Source organism: Prionailurus viverrinus, chromosome B1 (assembly GCF_022837055.1).
Source record: "Prionailurus viverrinus isolate Anna chromosome B1, UM_Priviv_1.0, whole genome shotgun sequence".
In the NCBI taxonomy this organism is placed as follows: domain Eukaryota; kingdom Metazoa; phylum Chordata; class Mammalia; order Carnivora; family Felidae; genus Prionailurus; species Prionailurus viverrinus.
The window spans coordinates 24,280-36,466 of NC_062564.1; positions in this window are offsets into that span (position 1 = coordinate 24,280).

Genomic DNA, 12,187 nt, shown 5'->3' on the forward strand with positions numbered 1-12,187 from the left:
AGCATACCTGGGGCGTTCTCCAGAATTGATCACATTCTAGGTCACAAATCAGGCCTCAAGAAGTATCCAACGACAGAGATCAGACCAAGCATCTTTTCTAACCACAAAGCTAGGAACCTTGAAGCCAACCACAAAAAGAGGCCGGTGGGGGGGTGGGGGGGTGGGAAGGCCACAAATAAAGGGAGGTTAAGTAACATGCTACTAAATGAATGGGTCAAACAGGAAATCAATGAGAAAATACACTGAAACAAATGAAAATGAAAATACACGGGTAAAACCCTTTGGAATGCGGCAAAAGAAATCTATGATGGAAGTATATAGCAATACAAGCCTACCTTAAAGAGCAAGAAAAATCTCAAAGAATCCTAATTTACACCTAAAGGAATGAGAAAAAGAACAGCAGAAGGAAGGAAATAATAGAGTTTAGGGCAGAAATAAGGAATATAGAAACCAAAAAGACACTAGACCAAATCAATGAAACCAGGGGCTGGTTCATTGAAAGCAGTAATCAACTTGAAAACCTCCTAGGCAGACTCTTCACAAAGAAGACAGAAAGGACCCAAATAAATGAAATCACAAATAAGGAAGGAGAAATGACAGTCAACACCACAAAAATACAATTAGAAGATAATATTATGAACAACTATATGCAACAAATTGGACACTCTGAGAAAAATGGACAACTTCCTAGAAACACACACACTACCAAAACTGAAACAGGAAGATACCTAAAACCTGAAAACAGAAAGATACCCCATCAGTAATTAAAAAAATCTCCTCCCAACACAACAGTTCATGGCCAGATGGCTTCATGGATGAATTCTACCATCCATTCAAGGAAGAGGTAATATGTATTCTCATCGAATTATTACAAAATTAAAAAAAGAAGGAAAACTTACAAATTCATCGTATGAGGCCATCATTACCCTGATACCAAAACGAGATGAAGCCTCCACTAAAACCGAAAACTGCAGTGGCGCCTGTGTGGGTCGGTCGGTTTACTGTCCAACTCTTCATTTTGGATTAGGACATTATCTTGCGGTACGTGGGTTCAAGTTCTACGTTGGGCACTGCCATGACAGTGTGGGGCATAGCCAGGATTCTCTCTCTCCTTGTCTCTCTGCCCCTCCCTCACTTTTATGTACTCTAAGGAAAGAAAGAAGCTTTTAAAAAGATGTTTAAAAGTTTTTAAATAAAACTGCAGAGCAATAGCCTGATGACTATGTATGCCGAAATGCTCATTAAAAAACCTTCAAATTAAAGTCAACAATACATTGATAGAATCATTTCCCATAATCAAGTGGGATATATTCCTGGGCTGCAAGCGTGGTTCCACATTCACATATCAATCAACATGATGCACCACAGTAATAGAAGAAAGGATAAGAACAATAGGATGCTTTCAACAGAGGCAGGAAAACTTTTTGATAAAATGTCACATCCATTCATGATAAAAACCCTCAGAAAAGTACATTGGGACTCAACCTACCTGCACATAATAAAGGTCGTCTATGAAAAACCCACAGCTCATCTCATCCTCAATGGGTAAAAATTGAAAGTTTTTCTTCCAAAGTCAGGGACAAGATAGGATTGACCCCTCTCACCACTGTTATCCCACATAGTACGGGAAACCCTAACCACAGCACTCAGACACCAAAAAGAAATAAGAGGCATCCAAATCGGCAAGGAAGAAGAAGCACTTTCGCTGTTTGCAACTGACATGATAGGTTCTATAAAAAACATGAAAGGCTCCCTTAAAAATTGCTAGAATCAATATATGAACTCGACAAGTCACAATCTACAGAAATCAAGGAAGATAGATGTATTGAATTTCTAACACAAATCATGAATTAACACAGAGAGAAAGTAAGGGATCAATCCCATTGACAGGCTCACAAATACCACAAGAAACCAGGAATCAACCTAACCAAAGAGGTGAAAGACCTGTACTCTAAACGCTATGAAACACTGATGAAATAAATGGAAGAGGACACAAAGAAATGGACATACATTTCATGTTCATGGATGGGAAGCACAAAATACTCTTAAAATGTCTACACTCCTCAAAGCAATCTACACATATAATGAAATGAAGTGTGATAGGGATATCACGCTAACAAAAGCATTTGTCACAGAACAAGAACAAATAATCTCAAAATTTGTATGGAATGACAAAAGTCCCCATACAGCTAACACAAACTTGTAAAAGAAAAGCAGAGCTGGAGACATCACAATTCCAGACTTTAGGTTATATTACAAAGCTATACTGATCAGAACAGTATGATCAGTATGCCCGTACTGAACAGTACTGACAAAACAACAACAAAAAGTAACAACAACAAACTCATATGCCTAGATCAATAGCATGGACACCCAGAAATAAACTCACAACTCTATGGTCAATTAATTCTCAACAAAGCAGGAAAGAACATCCAATGGAAAAAAAGATAGTCTTGGGACACATGGGTGGCCCAGGCAAGAAAGCGTGTGATGGTGGATTCAGCTCAGGTCATGATCTCAGGGAAGTGCAGAGCATGCGTGGGATTCTCTCTTTCCATATCTCTCTGCCCCTCTTCTGCATGCTCTCACTCTCTCTCTCTCTCTCAAAAATAAATACATAAATTTAAAAAAAGGCTCAACATATGGTTTTGGAAAAACTGGACAGCAATCTGCAAAACAAAACAAAAACAACAGACCACTGTCTTACAACATACACAAAAATAAATCCAACATGGACAAAGACCTATATGTGAAACCTGAAACCATAAAAATCCCAGAGGATAACACGGGTAGTATCTTACTTGACATTGCCTGTACAAACGTCTTTGTAGATATATCTCTAGAGGTAAGGGAAACGCAAGCAAAAATAATGAGACTTTATAAAAATTAAAACCTTCCGTCACCAAGGAAATAATCAACAAAACGAAAACATCAACAGAATGATATCTGCAAACGACATCGGATACAGGGTTAGTGTCCAAAATATATACAGTTCTACAGCACCCAAAAAATGAGAAATCTGATTAAAAATGGGCAGAAGACACGAGTGGACATTTCCTGAAGGAAGACATATACATGGCCAAGAGACACATGAAAAAATGCTCAACAATACTGATCTTCAGGGAAATACAATTCGAAAGTACAATGAGAGAACACATCACATCTGTCACAATGACTAAAATCAATGAAGGATGACACAGCAGGTGTTGCCATGGATGTGGGGAAAGAATAACCCTCTTGCACTGTGGGTAGGAATGCAAACTGCTGCAGGAACTCTGGAAAACCACATGGAGATGTCAAAAACAAAACAAAACTAGAAATAGAAGTACCTTACAATCCAGCAACTTCACTACAAGGTATTTCCACAAAGAATACAAAATCTTCAAAGGGATACATGCACCGTGATGTTTACAGCAGCGTTTTCTTTTAAAAAAATTTTTTTTTCAATGTTTATTTATTTTTGGGACAGAGAGAGACAGAGCATGAACGGGCCAGGGGCAGAGAGAGAGGGAGACACAGAAACGGAAACAGGCTCCAGGCTCTGAGCCATCAGCCCAGAGCCCGACGCGGGGCTCGAACTCACGGACCACGAGATCGTGACCTGGCTGAAGTCGGACGCTTAACCGACTGCGCCACCCAGGCGCCCCTACAGCAGCGTTTTCTACAAAAGCCAAATGACAGAAACTATCCAATCACCCATCAACTGATGAATAAATTGAGATGTGGTCTATGGAATGTAATATGATTTAGCCGTAAAAACATGAAATCTTGCCATTTGCCACAAGGTGGATGGAGAGAGAGAATGTTATGCTGGGTGAAATAAGCCTGTCGGAGAAAGACAAATACCCAATGATTTCGCTAACACATGGCAAGAAAACAAAAGAAAGGGGTGGGGGGAGGAGACCAACGGACTCTTAACTAGGAAACAAACTGAGGAGTTCCACAGCGAGGTGAGGGAATGGGTGAAACAGCTGATGGGGATTAAGAAGTGCACCTGGGATGAGCACCGGGTGACGTGTGGAAGTGTTGCTCTATATTGGACACCTGAAACTAATATTACACTGTGTCTTCACTCAGTGGAATTTAAATTAAAAGATAACATAAGGTTACTGAGACTTACCTACCGGGTTTTCGGTAGTGTTCAATCACTTCACTAGGGTGGAAAAATAACCATGAAATTTTTTAAAAAGCATGTATGATGTGTGGGACAGTTTGTGCCCTTACCTTGGTCTCTGGGTCCAGCAGGACTCGGAACATGGGTCCCAGCTCCTTCTTCTAGAAGGTCGTGAGACGAGCATTTCATGGATCCACGTCCTAATTGAATGCAGCTCCCGTGCTTCTGAATTTCTGTTAGGGTTTCTTCCCGGAAACAAGCCTGGATCTGGAACACACCATCGACTGCATCTATGAGGTGATGTCGTGGGATCCCGCAATCCACAAGTCCTTTAGTAAAATACGTCTTGTTCAAACACTGTCCGGGAAGGGGTGGAATGAAACACGGGAACAGCCCAGAAAATGCAAAGGCCTGTGCAGCTCAGCGACCAGCTTGACCAGGGAAGCCACCCGGCGCCCCCTCCTCAGCACTCAGTACAACAAGGCAGCTTCTCTCTGGCGACTCAGGAGATGCCAAGTTGCTGCTAAGCTCCCAAGGTCTCCCCTGGGGCGGGTGGCAGAACCTGCTGGAAGTGCAGCTCTGCTCTCTGTACTCAGGCACCAGCAGAGGCCTGAGTCCTCTGAGAGCAATCGAAGCCCTTCCTGCTCTGAGGTGCCCTGGGTCAGAAAAGCAGATGGTGCGCCCTCTGCTGGCTATCACTGCCCAGCAGAGGAACCCGCCCCTCGGGGGTCTGTGGTGCTTGAGCTCTCTCTGCTGGCCACCATGGGAATTCCTTCAATGTGGAAGGCCCTGGTTGCTCAGCTGAGAGACCGAAGGTGCTCTGGGCAACTAAGCCTGTTCTCCTCGTTGGGAAGGTTTTAGTGACAGGGCCTGGGACACAAAATCTTTTCCTTCTCTTTCTTGTGAGTGAAGAATGAAACCGAATTTATTAACGTAACGACATCATTTGTAATGTTTTCAGCAATATTCACAGAAAAATAGACCACCGATTTACACACGCTGAACAAGAGGTAATGTTGTTTACCACCAAAATACTTAGGTTAGATAAAGAATGGACACCTTTGAGAGAGAGAAATACCGGCGTCCAGCTATGGAGTGAATGAGTCCTAGGGATACAAGGGACAGCCAATGGGATGGAGTCAATCCTGTAACAATATTGTTGCATGCTTTCACAGGATAGCTACACTTGTGGTTGAGTACAACATAACGTAGAGACATATGGAATGACTACAACGTATGCCTAAAACTAACACAACGAATGTGTGAACAATATTTCAATTAAAAATAGACATCCTTTACACTATCTTTAATTTCTTCTTCTTTGCCACTAAACTATCCTTCCTGGGGCGCTTGGGTGGCTTAGTCGGTGAAGCGTCCGACTTTGAGTCAAGTCAGGATTTGGCAGTCCATGAGTTTGAGCCCCGCATCAGGCTCTGTCCTGAGAGCTCAGAGCCTCGAGCCTGCCTCATATTCGGTGTCTCCCACTCTATCCCCCTCCCCAGCTCGGGTTCTCTCAAAAAAAGAAACATTAAAAATGAAAAATCATTCCTCATTGAGAATCTGCGAATTTCCATTCATACCAGATTCTCTAGCATCACCTTCTTGGTGTTGAAAGCTTATCTGAAAAGTCACGAATAATATCTTTGATGACACATATGTGACAACGTCAGAATGCAACTTACAGGGAGCTACACATCAGTTGTGAATTTACAGTGTGTATCCTTGGCTAATATTTCCAATGAAATGTGCTTTAGGGATACGGATGGATGAAATAATGTCCATCCGTCATATAGGTCAATTTCCTATAGGACTATTATGCCTTCAATTACTAATTGCCATCTCTTCAGAACTAAAAGAAAGCTGGGTCAAGAAAATGTCTTTGAATTTCATGTAAGAGAAGACTAGGGTGTTTGAAAGGGTCCACCTACCTTCTGGATTCCTCAGATTGGTTGTGGAGAGGAGGATAGCAACCTATGATTTGGATGCACACCGCTAGTCCCAGAGGGAGGATGTGTACCTTATTGTCAAATATATATATATATATATATATATATACATACATATATATATATATATATATATATATATATATATACATATTTTACCAATATTACTAGTCCACCTCTGCCAGGTCCAGACTGCAGGACCTGGGGGCAACGCAATGCCTGATGCCTGGGTTCAGAACTTGAGGAAGGCAGGCTGGCGGGGGAGGGGGGAAATCCAACAGAGCCTGGGGCAGTGAGGGAGATGGCCCTGGGACACCTCTCCACAGGGCAGGCTATGGAGTTTACCTGCCAAAGAGCGGCACACTCTCCCTCAAGACATCCCTCTCCATGACAGAACGTGAGGCTGAACCTCACAATTCTAGAAGAAATGAGGGCTACCCATCTTTTCAATTCCAATGCCCTCTGCAGAACTTGGACCCAGGGATGTTGGAGTCTTGGGGCCATGGAACCCTGATTCCCATGATAGAAGCCCTTTCTGCCCCAGCACTCAGAGCCACTTCCCACATCCCCTCTCCCCTGGCCCATCTAACCGTGTCCACATACCCGGACCAGGTCTCTACTTTCCTTCTTGTACTTCCTCTTTGTCTCTGTTTCTCTCTAACCACATCTCTCTCTATTTCTTCCTTTCACTCTCTAGGGAGTGGTGTATTATACGGTGCTAAACTTTGTTCTTATACGTGGGAATATCCAATTTTCCTAGCACCAGTTATTCAAAAGACTACTCTTCTCCATGGTGTATTATTGACTCCCTTGTCGAATACTAGGTGACTGTGATGCATGGGTTTAGTTTGGGCTCTCAATTCTGTTCCATTGTCTTGTGTGTGTGCTTATGCCAGTGACATCATTGATTTCTTTGTGTTAGAATGACGCTTGAAATCAAGAAGGGGGATGCTTCCTGTTTTGTTCTTTCTTGCGTTGGCTACATGGGGTCTTTTTGTGGTTCCAAATAAATTTTAGGATATGATTTTCTAATTGCATAAATATTGCATCGGAGTCTTGATAGAGATTGCACTGAATCTCTAGATGGCTTTGGGTAATATGGACATTGTACTGTATTAATTCCTCCGAAAGTTGGACATGGGATGGCTTTTCACTGACTTGTGTGTTCTCCCCTTTCTTTCACCCAAATTGAATTTCTTCCATTCCTGCACACAGGTTTTATAGTTTTCTGTAGAGAGATTTTCATTTCCTTGGCTAACGGTATTGCTATAATTTTTATTGTTTTTGATGCTATTGTAAATGGGATTGTTTTCTTTACTTCTTCTCAGATAATTGGGTTAGTGTATAGGAATGATACAGAATTTGATATGGTGACTTTATAGTTTGGAACTTCACTGCATTTCTTGATTAGATATTAACAGGTTCTTTTACATTAAACTTTTTATTTCAGTCCTTTACCTAGTTAACAAAAAAACAACATGTTATTTGGGAATAGCTGACACACTATGTTACATTAGTTTCATATGAAAAACATAGTCATTGGCAAATGTATACATTCTGCTACGCTAACACAGGTGTAGCTATCATCTGTCACCATGCATCCCTACTCCAGTACCATTCTCTATGTGCCCTATGCTATATCTTCTATCTGTGATTCATTCATTGCATAACCAGAAGCCTGCATCATCCAATCCCCTTCACATATCTAGGGCATCCTTGTCTTGTGCCTGATCTTAGCGGAAAATCGTTCACAATTTCACTACTGAGTATGACATTAGCTGTGGGCTTCACATACATGGCCTTTGTTATGTTGAGATCTGACCCTTCTACACAGAATTTTAAAGAGATTTTTACCACAAATGGATACCAAAGTTTCTCAGAACGCTTTTTCTGTGTCTATTGACATCCTCACATGAGTTTCCTTTTTCCTTTTTAACATGTATTTATTTAGTTCAGTTTAAACGTATTTATGTGTTTTTTTTAGTGCTCATTTTTTCAAGTTTTTATTTAAATTCCAGTTGGTTAACATGCAGTGTAATGTTAGCTTCAGGTAAGGAATGTAGTCATCCATCACTTACATACAACACCCAGTGATCCTCACTACTAGTGCCCTCCATAGCCCATCACCCATTTAACCCATCCCCCTATGCCACCTCCCTGGCGACGTCCCTGGACCGAACCCTAACCCAAGCTATGGCTCTCCCCCATGGGGACCCAATTCCAACGTTTGACAACACCACGCGCCTGGGGTCCAGAAGCGGTGCAGGCTGACTCGGCATGGAACCTGGAAGCTCACCATGTCGTTTCCCAGGCCCGGCTGCAGCTACTAAGAGGATTCTGGAGGCCTCCTCGACCAGGGGCAAATCGTCGTCTGTGGCCAAGGCAGCCAAAGACAGATCCTGCACGGAACCATCCCTTGTGCCCTCAGTTCAGCCCTTTGGGGAGACCACTGCCCTGCTGAGGGTTCGGCGCCTGGAGCCTGTGGGGGCCTAACCCAAAACCTAACCCTACCCCGAACCGGGACCCTCCACCGAAAAATAAGCCTGCCTCGATACCTAACCCTGGAATTGAGCTGCCTTCTGGCATGGGCCCTCACTTCAGCCCTCGAGGGAGATCAGAAGACTGGAGTCGCTTTGGCACAGGCTACGTCCCTGGACCGAACTCTAACAGAGCTAAGGCTCAGTCCCCATGGGGACCCAATTCCAACGTCTGACAACACCACGGGCCTGGGGTCCAGAAGCGGTGCAGGCTGACTCAGCAAGGAACCTTGAAGTTCACCATGTCATTTCCCAGGCCCGGATGCAGCTCCTGAGAGGATTGCGGAGGCCTCTTGGACCACGGGAGGAAAAACATATGTGGCCTTGGCAGCCAAAGAGGGATCCTGACTGGCACCGTCCCTTGTGCCCTCAACTCAGCCCTTCGGGGAGACCACTGCCCTGCTGTGGGTTCGGCGCCTGGAACCTGCTGGGACCTAAACCTAACCCTAACCCTATCCCGAATCGGGACCCTCCACCGAAACCTAAGCCTGCCTCGTTCCCTTATCCTGCATTTGAGCCGCCTTCTGGCTTGGGCCCTCACTTCAGCCTTCGAGGGAGATGACGAGACCGGAGTTGCTTCGGCCCTGGCTACATCCCTGGTCCGAACCCTAACCCTAGCTAAGGCTCTCTCCTCATGGGGACCCAATTCCAAGGTCGGACAGCATCACGCGCCTTGGGACCAGAATCGGTGCAGGCTGACTCGGCAAGGAACCTGGAAGCTCACCATGTCATTTCCCAGGCCCGGCTGCAGCTCCCGAGAGGATTCCGGAGGCCTCCTCGACCAGGGGCTTATCGACGTGTGTGTCCTTGGCAGCCAAAGAGGGATCCTGACCGGAACCGTCCCTTGTGCCCTCAACTCAGCCCTTTGCGGAGACCACTACCCTGCTGTGGGTTCGGCGCCTGGAGCTCCTGGGACGTAACCCTAACCCTAATCCTACCCCGAACCGTTACCCTCCACTGAAACCTAAGCCTGCCTGGATCCCTAACCCTGCAATTGAGCCGCATTCTGGCATGGGCCCTCACTTCAGCCCTCGAGGGAGATCACAAGACTGGAGTCGCTTCGGCCCTGGCAACGTCCCTGGACCGAACCCTAACCCTAGCTAAGGCTTTTTCCCCATGGGGACCCAATTCAAACGTCTGACAACACCACCTGCTGGATGCGGTTTTTCCGCCTCCTGGATGCGGTTTAATTCCCAAGGTTTCCAGGGATGAGCATACCTTCACAAAGAGAGAAAGCACAGGCCAGGCCAGCCAGACTCCTTATCTGTCGAGGAACAAAGTGCCAGCCTGGTGGCACCAGGAACCAGCACCACCACGGCGCTGCCTGCCCCACCATCCAGACCATCCAGGGCGGGAAGCTGGCCTACGCTCCCTGCTCAGCCCCAGAACGCATCCCCAAGACCAGAGGCTGCACGCACAGCCTCAGGGAGGCACAGCGGTGGGCCTACATTTCTCCTCTCTGTGCCTGAAGCTGCGCAGTAGGTTCTGGGTCCGTGCCTTCTTGACCTTGGCTTTCTTAGAGGCCAGCTTCTTCCGCTTCCTGGGAGGGTGGACGAGACGATGCAGAGCAGGAGGGACAAGGTAGACAGGGACATGGGCCAGGTGGGGCTTCACCACAGCAGGGTGTAAAGGCAGATCGGGCCACAGCAGCTGGAGGTCCCGGGGGGTTGTCTTCGAAGTATGTCTTGTGCCTCTCTGAATGCAGAAGTTCCTCCCTGTTCTCCTTCAACTTTCAACCACTCCTGGGGTCCAGAAGCAGTGCATGCTGACTCGGCATGGAACCAGAAAGCTCAACATGTCATTTCCCAGGCCCGGCTGCAGCTGCCCGAAAGGATTCCGGAGGCCTCCTCGACCACGGGAGGAACAACATGTGTGGCCTTGGCAGCTAAAGAGGGATCCTGAACGGCACCGTCCCTTGTGCCCTCAACTCAGGGCTTTGGGGAGACCACTGACCTGCTGTGGGTTCGGCGCCGAGAAACATCAGAGACCTAAACCTAACCCGAACCCCATCCAGAACCGGGACCCTCCCGGGAAACCTAAGCCTGCTTCGATCCCGAATGCTGCATGTGAGCCGCCTTCTGGCATGGGGCCTGACTTCAGGCCTCGAGGGAGATCACGAGACTGGAGTCGCTTCTGCCCTGGCGACGTCCCTGGACCGAACACTAACCTACCAGAGGCTCTCTCCCATTGGGGACCCAATTCCAACGTCTGAAAACACCACGCGCCTGGGATCCTGAAGTGGTGCAGGCTGACTCAGCAAGGAACCTTGAAGTTCACCATGTCATTTCCCAGGCCCGGATGCAGCTCCCGAGAGGATTGCGGAGGCCTCTTGGACCACGGGAGGAAAAACATATGTGGCCTTGGCAGCCAAAGAGGGATCCTGACTGGCACCGTCCCTTGTGCCCTCAACTCAGCCCTTCGGGGAGACCACTGCCCTGCTGTGGGTTCGGCGCCTGGAACCTGCTGGGACCTAAACCTAACCCTAACCCTATCCCGAATCGGGACCCTCCACCGAAACCTAAGCCTGCCTCGTTCCCTTATCCTCCATTTGAGCCGCCTTCTGGCATGGGCCCTCACTTCAGCCCTCGAGGGAGATCACGAGACGGGAGTCGCTTCAGCCCTGGCGACGTACCTGCACCGAACCCTAACCCTAGCTAAGGCTCTCTCCTCATGGGGACCCAATTCCAAGGTCTGAGAGCATCACGCGCCTGGGGTCCAGAAGCGGTGCAGGCTGATTCGGCAAGGAACCTGGAAGCTCACCATGTCATTTCCCAGGCCCGGCTGCAGCTCCCGAGAGGATTCCGGAGGCCTCCTCGACCAGGGGCTTATCGACGTGTGTGGCCTTGGCAGCCAAAGAGGGATCCTGACCGGCACCGTCCCTTGTGCCCTCAACTCAGCCCTTCGGGAGACCACTGCCCTGCTGTCGTTTCGGCGCCTGGAACCTCCTGGGACCTAACCCTAACCCTAACCCTACCCCGAACCGTTACCCTACACCGAAACCTAAGCCTGCCTCGATCCCCAATCCTGCATTTGAGCCACCTTGGCATGCACTCTCACTTAAGGCCTCGAGGGAGATCACGAGACGGGAGTCGCTTCGGCCCTGGCTACATCCCTGGTCCGAACCCTAACCCTAGCTAAGGCTCTCTCCTCATGGGGACCCAATTCCCAGGTCGGACAGCATCACACGCCTGGGGTCCAGAAGCAGTGCAGGCTGACTCGGCAGGGAACCTAGAAGCTCACCATGTCGTTTCCCAGGCCCGGCTGCAGCTCCGGAGAGGATTCCGGAGGCCTCCTCGGCCAGGGGCTTATCGACGTGTGTGGCCTTGGCAGCCAAAGAGGGATCCTGAACGGCACCGTCCCTTGTGCCCTCAACTCAGCCCTTCGGCGAGACGACTGCCCTGCTGTGGGTTCAGCGCGTGGAACCTCCTGGGACCTAACAATAACCCTAACCCTATCCTGAACCAGACCCTCCACCGAAACCTAATCATGGCTCGATCCCTAATCCTGCATTTGAGTCGCCTTCTGACATAGGCCCTCACTTCAGCCCTCGAGGGAGATCACGAGACCGGAGTCGCTTCGGCCCTGGCGAC